Raw genomic sequence first — 9058 nt, forward strand, 5'->3', positions numbered from 1 at the left:
AAGTTTGATCATTCATTTCTATCAAATCATAATGGATTTGAAGAAAGTGGAAGAGTTTTTGTATTCCAGTATCTTATGAACTAAAACCTCTTTCACATTTTAGAGATAAGCTTTCAAATGCTCAGAAACGCTTCTAGAAGTTGACTAGTAAAAACAGGGAAACAAAACTCCTTTTTAGAGTTTCATTCTTATGCTCATCTTTGAATCCTTCTGCTGACCATGATGTCTCTTTAATCATATGAAATGCATTAAATCAACCATGAAATCTGATCCCACACTTGAATTAAGACAAATAGCTCCTTTAATGCTGCCTGAAGCATCATCTAGCTATGAAACAATTTCCACTTTTATAACATGTAGCTTAGAATTCAACAAAAATGTCCTCCTTCTACTTGTTTTTCCCTTGCTGAATGTTGAAACTTTGTAATTGATCTTTTGCAGAGATTCCCCTTTGAAAATATTTCCCTTTGTCTCTCAAAATTGGTCCACTAATTCATAATATGCTCCTACAGTAGTTTCGTAGCGCGCTACGAAACTGCTGTGTAATTACAAAAACACAGCTTTGAACCAATTTTTTTTTCATTTTGAGCCTTTTGCTATCTTCAAATGTCTCTTTTCATGTGCCTTGAAGCTTTTCAAACTGAATATATATATATATATATATATATATATATATATATATATATATATATATATATATATATATATATATATATATATATATATATATATATATATATATATATATAGACCCCATTCTTCAAGGTATGTATGCAATATGTAACCTTGGCATTTGTGAAAGAATCTTCAAGTAACAAGGAAGAAGAGATGTATGCCAATCATTGGCAATGAAGACAACATCCTCCTCATAAGGTCTACTAAATGTTCACTATTTTGCTCTGATTTAAAGATTGTTCAGCTGTTGCCACATCTACACAAGGCAGAATGCGGTCAAGGGCGGTATTTTCTATTGAAGGTGCTTCAGTGTGAACATTTTTCCCATTCTTTCCATATGCCTCCACATAACACCAATCAGGAATATCTGTTGTGCCAATCAGGAACCATCCATTTCTTTGATATGCTCCCAAGAGTAATTACTTTTAGCTGTCTCTGCAATCTTAGCCAAATGATCATGGGTAAAAGTAGTGCCGCATGGGTTGCTTGGATTGATAATAACCATTGCCACTGTGTTGCTGTCTGCAATTGTATGAATCCCTGTGTAATGCATCAAACTAAATTGAGAAATTTTGGCATTAGTATTCTTAAGTGATAACAGAAATTACACCCGTCACTTGAACCCCTCATATAGAAAGAGCTCACCAAGTTGTTGGGTGCACGGATCATATACAAAGTTTCTCATTAGATGTGGGTTTCAAACCTTGTTCCTGTATGCAAGAAGTCTTGGGAAATCTACTTGTGTATTGATTTCTAGAATGTGAACTGGACCTCGGAAAACGAAAACTAACCCATTTCATCTATGAACTACATTCTACAAATAGTATCTGGGCACATATATTTTCCCTACTCAATGGTTTTTTAAGATACAATCAGGTTCTAGTAGTAGAACCACACAGAAAACACTACCTTCCGTACCAAGTGGGCACATTCACTTATAGATGAATGTCGTTTGGGCTTCTAAATGCAGGTGCAACCTTTTAGCGTGCCATGGACATCACTTTTTGTGGACTCATCGGATAGGGTGTAGTGGTAAACCTTGATGATGTGATTGTATTGTCTAGAAGATGTGAGGACCACATACACTATATGAAGAAAATTTTCAAGCAATGCTGAAAATACGGGATTTCATTGAATCCCAAGAAGAGTATATTCGCAGTGTCTAAGGGGAGCCTTATCAGATGCATTGTTGCCAAAGATGGATCAAGGTGGATCCAGAACGGGTCCAAACTATTACACAGATCACTCACCCAACCAATAAGAAATCCATGTAGTCCTTCTTGGCTAAGATAAACTTCCTCCGGAAGTTCATCTCGGATTATGCGTAGATAGTCAAACCTATCCAGGACATGATCAAGAAAGATGCAGTCTACAGATGGGGAAAGAGGGAAAGTATGCATTCACCCATATTAAGTAGGCTATTGCAGAAGCACCTACACTCTACAACCCAGACTTCAAGAACGATTTATTGTTATATAACTTCTCCTCTGAAAATTTGATTGCTGCAGTTCTCACTCAGAAGGATGAGATGAATTATGAACGTCCCATCTCCTTCATGAGCACAAGCATGCAGGAACTAGAACTCAAATACACCATGGACAAGAAATCATATGCAGTTTACAATGCGGTGAAACACTTCAAGACCTACTTGCTAAAGAACCATTACATAGTCTACGTCCCGCACCCAACAGTCCGCACATTTCTTGTAAAACAAGAACTGGGTGAACGACGTGTGAAATGGATGACAATCTTGGAAGAGTATGATCTTTAAATCAAGATATTTCACATGATCAATGGGCATGTGCTCTGCAGACTCACAGCTAAAGCATTACATGCCTTGGAGAGTGAAGAAGTGCTCGCCAGCTGGGAGAAGGAAGTTTAGATGTATGATATAAGGAAGGAAACACCCACTGAAGACAAAACCTTGTGGTATGTAGATGTACACTAGTACCTTGAGCACGGCACCATACCCTCTCATTGTTCCATCAGACAGAAGAGGGAATTGTGCCTCAAAGCTTTAGCATATCAGTCGGTGCACGAAGTTCTTTACTAGAAGCACAACAACGAAGTTTTGCTCAGGTGCCTGGAGACACATGAATGAGAGAAGGTATTACAAAATGTTCATGATTGACCCATTAGGGGTCACTTTGAGGGAAACACCACTACACACAAAGTTATGCTAGCCAGTTTCTACTAACCCACATTATTCAAGGATGCACATGCTTATGCCCACAAGTGCCGAGTCTGTTAGCGATGCACCGACAAAGAACGAAGTTGAGCATCCCCACTACACCCTATTGCAGTGACTGAACCATTCCAACAATGGGGCCTAGATGTCATTGGGTAGATTTTCCCACATTCATCAAAACAACACCACTACATTCTAACAACAACTGATTACTTCACATGGTGGATAGAAGCACTTCCGCTCAACTAAGAGGTCATCAGCTTCCTCTAGTAGAACACGATCTCATGCTTCGGCGTTCCAGTATCACTTGTTTTTTATAATACAATGTACTTTTCATCTTTAAGGCTTTATTATTTTGCATTATAAAATGGTATATTCTGAAACACTCATCCAACTACTACCTGCAAGGAAATGGTCTAGCAAAATCCATGAATAAAAACCTCATCTGCATAATAAAAAATACCATTTTCTCTTAGAAGCATAATCGACATACCACTCTTAAAAATTCACTATGGGTTGATCACGTAACACCCAAGCCCTCTCTGAATAACTCACCATACTTCCTGGTCTATGGTAAAGAAGCCATCCTTCCACCTAGTATCTACTTTCCTACTGTTGGGACTCAGAAATGTCATATTTTCATCCACCTTTTTCTTCACTATTCCTTACATTTCATCATCCCATTAACCTTTTATCATATCATTTTCATAAATACATTTGGGTTTCACCTTCTTATTTTCCATTTTATTCATTTTTGTATTACAAGTGAATTTACGATTAAATATTAGAAAATATACATATTTTTATATATATCTCAAGAATATGTGAGTTTTGTGATGTGTAGGAAATATGTGAAGAATTAATATCTCCTCCACCATATTAAGGAGATAATTATGCAAGCCTATTCCTAAGGAGAAAATCATGGAGAATTTGGTTGGCATATCTTATCCTGTTCCTAAGGAGAAAATCATGGAGGATTTGGTTGGCATATCTTATCCTATTCCTAAGGAGAAAATCATGGAGGATTTGGTTGGCATATCTTATCCAATTCCTAAGGAGAAGATCATGGAGGATTTGGTTGGCATATCTTATCCAAGATATGTGAGAGATTTATGGAGGATTCAAAGGGATCATATTTTGTAATAATGGGAAAGTAGTTAAAAATGCTTGAGAGATTTGTGGGATCATATTTTGTAATAATGGGAAAGTAGTTAAAAATGGTTGCGAGATTTATGGAACTAAAGAGAGATTAGTGGATGATCATTATGAGTTTGTTACTCATCCCATTGTATAAATAGGAGTACAATCTCCTCCATTTGTAATCTGGAAGTTTTTGTAATCTTAGAATTTTGATGTAATCTTAGAAGCTTAGAGTTATAATCTTAGAGTTGGTTTGTAATGGAGATTTTGAAATAAAGGATCATACTTCAATTTTGCTTCTACATCTGAGTCTCCATTGAAGTGGTGTGCTTGTGGAGTTATGGAGGGCCCCCATGGCCTCACTTGCATGCTTATTTGTTTATAATTTACTTTATGTTTTTGTTTCATTTCAGCTTTCAAGTTTTATTAAATGTTCTAATATTGGAAGGATCTTATTTGAAAGTGTTTTTGTAAAAGAACCATAAGATCTCATAAACTTATTAGATCTAGGTTTACTTCATTTCCGCTTTTAAGTTCTAATTAGATGATCTAATTCTGGAAGAGATCTTGTAGAATATGTTCTTGTAAGAGAATCATAGATCTCAAACAATTGTTAGATCTAGGCTTGATTAGTTATTGAAAGAGATATTAATGAATATGTTCCTGTAAGGGGACTTTAAGATCTTTGACAAATTAGGAATCTTTCTAGATCTATATATTTTAGATAAGCACTTTTAAGTTTACCTTCCTGGGTTGAAATTAAATTAAACTCTAATTTGCATCCGCATTTTAGACCACACACCTACACTTCAACTATCCCAAGAATCCCAAGGAAATCCTTGCTAGCTAGTCCAACCATGAACGTATTACCACATTGGGAAGCCCCATGCCTGTACTTGGCCTTCTACTATGTCTTTTCAAGCTCATCCAACTAGTAGAAATGGAGAAGGGGAAATATAAATGAGAAAACCTATGTCAGAGGTCTCACATTATTCTCTGAAGGAACAACGTCCTTTGATCTCAATAACTCAGGATCCCTCTTCCTCCCTAAAAATAAATAAGTGCATATGCACAGTCCTCTTGGAAAAACAAAAATACAAAGGCAAAAGAAGAGAAAGGCTTCCCGCACAGAGAGCTGAGGCATGCACCTCCACTGGGGTATTGACCAGGCTCACTGGTATTCGATCAATGTGTGTGTTCCTGCGTGACTCTGTCGGGGTACTGTCAAGGCCTGTTGGTTGTGGAGCAACACCAGAGATGAAAACTTATACTCTGAATATCTTCGACTCGCGAGCTAGACTACCCTCCTAATTTCAAAACACTGTGATCAATATGAACTTTTGATTTTGTTTGACTGATTTAGCAATTCTCTCCACTCGTGGCGCTCCTTGCTTGCGGATCAAGAAGTTGATCGGGTATTTCTGGTCATATTAGACCCTCAGAATCTTACCCTTCGTAGGTCAGGTGAGCGGGTTCTCGCCCAGGGATTGGGGTGGGTGGGTAAATAGTAGGCGGATTGGGGTGTGGGTAAATAGTAGGGGTGAGCCACTTCTCGCTCCTCGCCCAAAATCACTGATGGTGGCCCCCCTCTCAAATAAGTCAGTAAGGGCAGTTGAGTGTACTAATGCACCCTCACCAAGCGTCTTTGTCTATGCTCGGGTCTTCGCTAAATAGGATGCGTAAGCAGGCTCGACCATAAGCCCCCCCACCCAATAAGTAAATTGAAACTGGAGAAGAATATCATATACAAAGAGATATCTCATTATATATGTCTTTATGCATGAATGAGATATGTGTCATACCAGATTCGATCGATAGAGAGTGAATGCATATACGTCATTATGCATTCGTTATATACGTAATTACGCTTAAGAACTTAGCATGATTAGATCTGACCCGACATGATGCAAATGAGAGAGATCGATAATGAGAGAGATCGATTTGGTTCATTTCGATCACTGATTCTTCGAGTTGTAATAGCAGAATTCCTCTCCTTATCAGTCGAGCCGATGGTGGCCTTAACAGTCGAGCATGCTTACGCATCCTACCGGTCTTTGCTTTCCTAACGTCAAACAAGCAATAAATTGATTTGACTTATTGGGTCGGGGGGCATTGGTCGAGCCCTCTCCTTAATAATCGAGCGTTCGTACCTCACCCTGCCGGGGGCATGATGGCAGCCCGTTGGTCGAGCGTGCTCTGCATCCTCTCCTTAATAGTCGATCCGATGGCGGCCTTAACAGTCAAGCATTCGTACCTCACCCTGCTGGTTCAATTTACTTATTTGGTGGCCCCTTTCAAATAAGTAACTAAAGAGCAACTAAAGTTTCAATTTACTTATTGGGTGGGGGGGCGATGGTCGAGCCCCTTGGTCCTCTCCCAGTGGTCGAGCAACTAAAGTTTCAATTTACTTATTGGGTGGGGGGGTGATGGTCGAGCCCCTCCGGTCCTCTCCGATAGTTGAGCAACTAAAGTTCCTTTCTTTCCTAACGTCAAGAAAGCAATAAATTCCTTGCTTTCCTAGCGTCAAGCAAGCCCCTACCGATCCTTGCCCGGTGCGGACAAGCAATAAACTACCTCTCCCGGTGGTTGGGCCCCGCTGTCGGTCCTCTCCTGGTGGTCGAGCAACTAAAGTTTCAATTTACTTATTGGGTCGGGGGGCGGTGGTTGAGCCCCTCCGGTCCTCTCCCAGTGGTCGAGCAACTAAAGTTTCAATTTACTTATTGGGTGTGGGGGTGAATCATCCCCCATGGTTGACATCATCATCTTGAATCCTATTAGTTATTATAAATCTTATTTTATTTTCTTAGGAGGCCCATTTTAGACCTCAAAATTCCCCTAATGTTACTAAAATTTTTGAATTATGGTCACATGAATTTGCACAAGTGGATCGAATGATCCTAGACAACTTTTGTGAAGAACAAGCAATATAGGATCAAACTTCTACTGAAATTGTCAAAGCCAAAATTTTCAATGATCTGCATGAAAACATATTGTGCTCGATTCCCACCCTTTTACATAAGTTTCTCCTTGACAAGGGTACATGACATATTGTCTAGTTCTGACCCCCATTGTAGATCCTAGCCAATATTGATTAGGAAAAGAAGCAAACCGATTGGCATAATTTCGTAGATGCTCATTCCAAGGACACCAGAGAGGCTTGGGATTTCTTTTTATGTGAATAAAGATGGATTTTGGGTACTCCTCACTCACCATCACTAATTTTGGTCAGTGTGGGGGTGGTGGGGGGCGGTAACGAGTCATGAGAAATAAAATAAAACAAATGAAAATAACTAAATTTGGATAAGAAGTTGCGATTTATAAAAATGGAAGGAAGATGATTGTCTACCAGAAAACAATAACAAGAAAACAAATGAAAAATTTATAACTAAAAATACAAGCACTTGACCGATATCCAAATGATAGTAAGGGACAAATGACAACAACATAATAAACAAATAAAAGAAGAACAATAGAGGATGAGAATTAAAAATCATGAGAATGTGAGTGAATATGCATAGGACTCCTCAGACGAGTTGAGAGGTGTTGCATCACCTACTTCGACAAATGGTCTACTTGTAACTTCTGGAGGGAAATTAGAAACAATAGAAATTGATGACTTTGGTCTCGCCATTCATCATACCCCAACTGTAACTATAGCAAGTCCCACTGTAAGAAAGTTTCTTCAACAATAATTGTGACATTACTCAGATATACCCATTTTTTGGCATAATGAAGATGATCAAAGAAGTCAACTAGAAGTTGTATATTTTGACAAAAATCAACCAAAAAGTGAGAATTAAGAAATTTAACAAGTACTTCTCCAACTTAGCAATCTCACAATCATGCCCCCTTGCCATAATTAGTATCCATTGAAGAAGTTTAAAGTACAAGTCTAGTCAATGAAGAGATGTGACCCATAGTGAATTGGTTTATAGAATACATTGATAAAGCATGCCAAAATGATGAGTCGGGAGACATTTTTGATAAGGAACAAAGTAACACACCTAAGAGTATCTGACCCACCATCGACCCTGTCATAAAAAACCATTCAAGAAATATTCATAAAGTTAGAATTTCAACAGCATAAATAAACACAATGGGACTAACATTCCCCTCTATGAGGGTGACAAAGATCCAAAGAAGCATTGGTTCATTTGTGAAAAATCTAGTCTGTAAATGATATTGTCGATGAAAATAAGAAAATGGCTTAGTTTGCAGTTACCTTGAGGAAGCGAGCTTTAACATGGTTTATGAACCTCACTAAGAAGCAACTAATGATGAAGGATGAAATAAAGAACAACTTTATCACCTTCTTTAAATCATAAGATGCCAAACGTCTTGCAGCACATAAATTAAAAGAAATCAAGCAATGACCAAACAAAAGAGTGAGGGAATACAATAAAATATTTTAAGATATTTTAATTCATATCAAATATGTTATTGACAAAATTTTATTAGTCCAATGGTATTTGGTTGGTCTTCTCCACAATATTTGCGGCCCTCTAAGAATGCACGAAGTAACAACATGTGAAGAGGCTCTTGAATTGGCACAACAAATCAAAACAGATGATGAAGGTTAGTCAATTGTCTCATGGACTGATAATAAACTTGAAGATATAATTGAACAATTTGAAAACTTTTTTCTCGAGTTGATGCTCCAGAAGAACAATTTTTGGTGCAATAATTGTCAGACCGAGGGTCATACTAAGGACACTTGAAAATATTCCAACCATTTTGATCAGGATGTTCGATGAATATAGTCTGATATATATATTACAATATATGCCAAATCACTTTTATTCATATGACTAAATATTTCCAATAAAATATTCAGAATGCTAAACCAAAATGGTGTGCCATTTTCAAAGATAGTACACATTCAACACAAGAGTTTCCACTCAATGGAAACAACAAGCCAAACTATCATGTTGTGTACCATACACAAGTCACAAATAAACTTAATGATCCACAGTCATTTTGCAGATGTGGAAATGGTCGAGGAGGTTACAATGGTCGATGCTGAGGACATAACAATAGAGATTGAGATCATGGTTG

This window comes from Pinus tabuliformis, chromosome 1_2 (genome assembly GCF_031772625.1).
Source record: "Pinus tabuliformis cultivar Carrire ecotype Pingquan chromosome 1_2, CPIR1, whole genome shotgun sequence".
Classification (NCBI taxonomy): Eukaryota; Viridiplantae; Streptophyta; class Pinopsida; order Pinales; family Pinaceae; genus Pinus; species Pinus tabuliformis.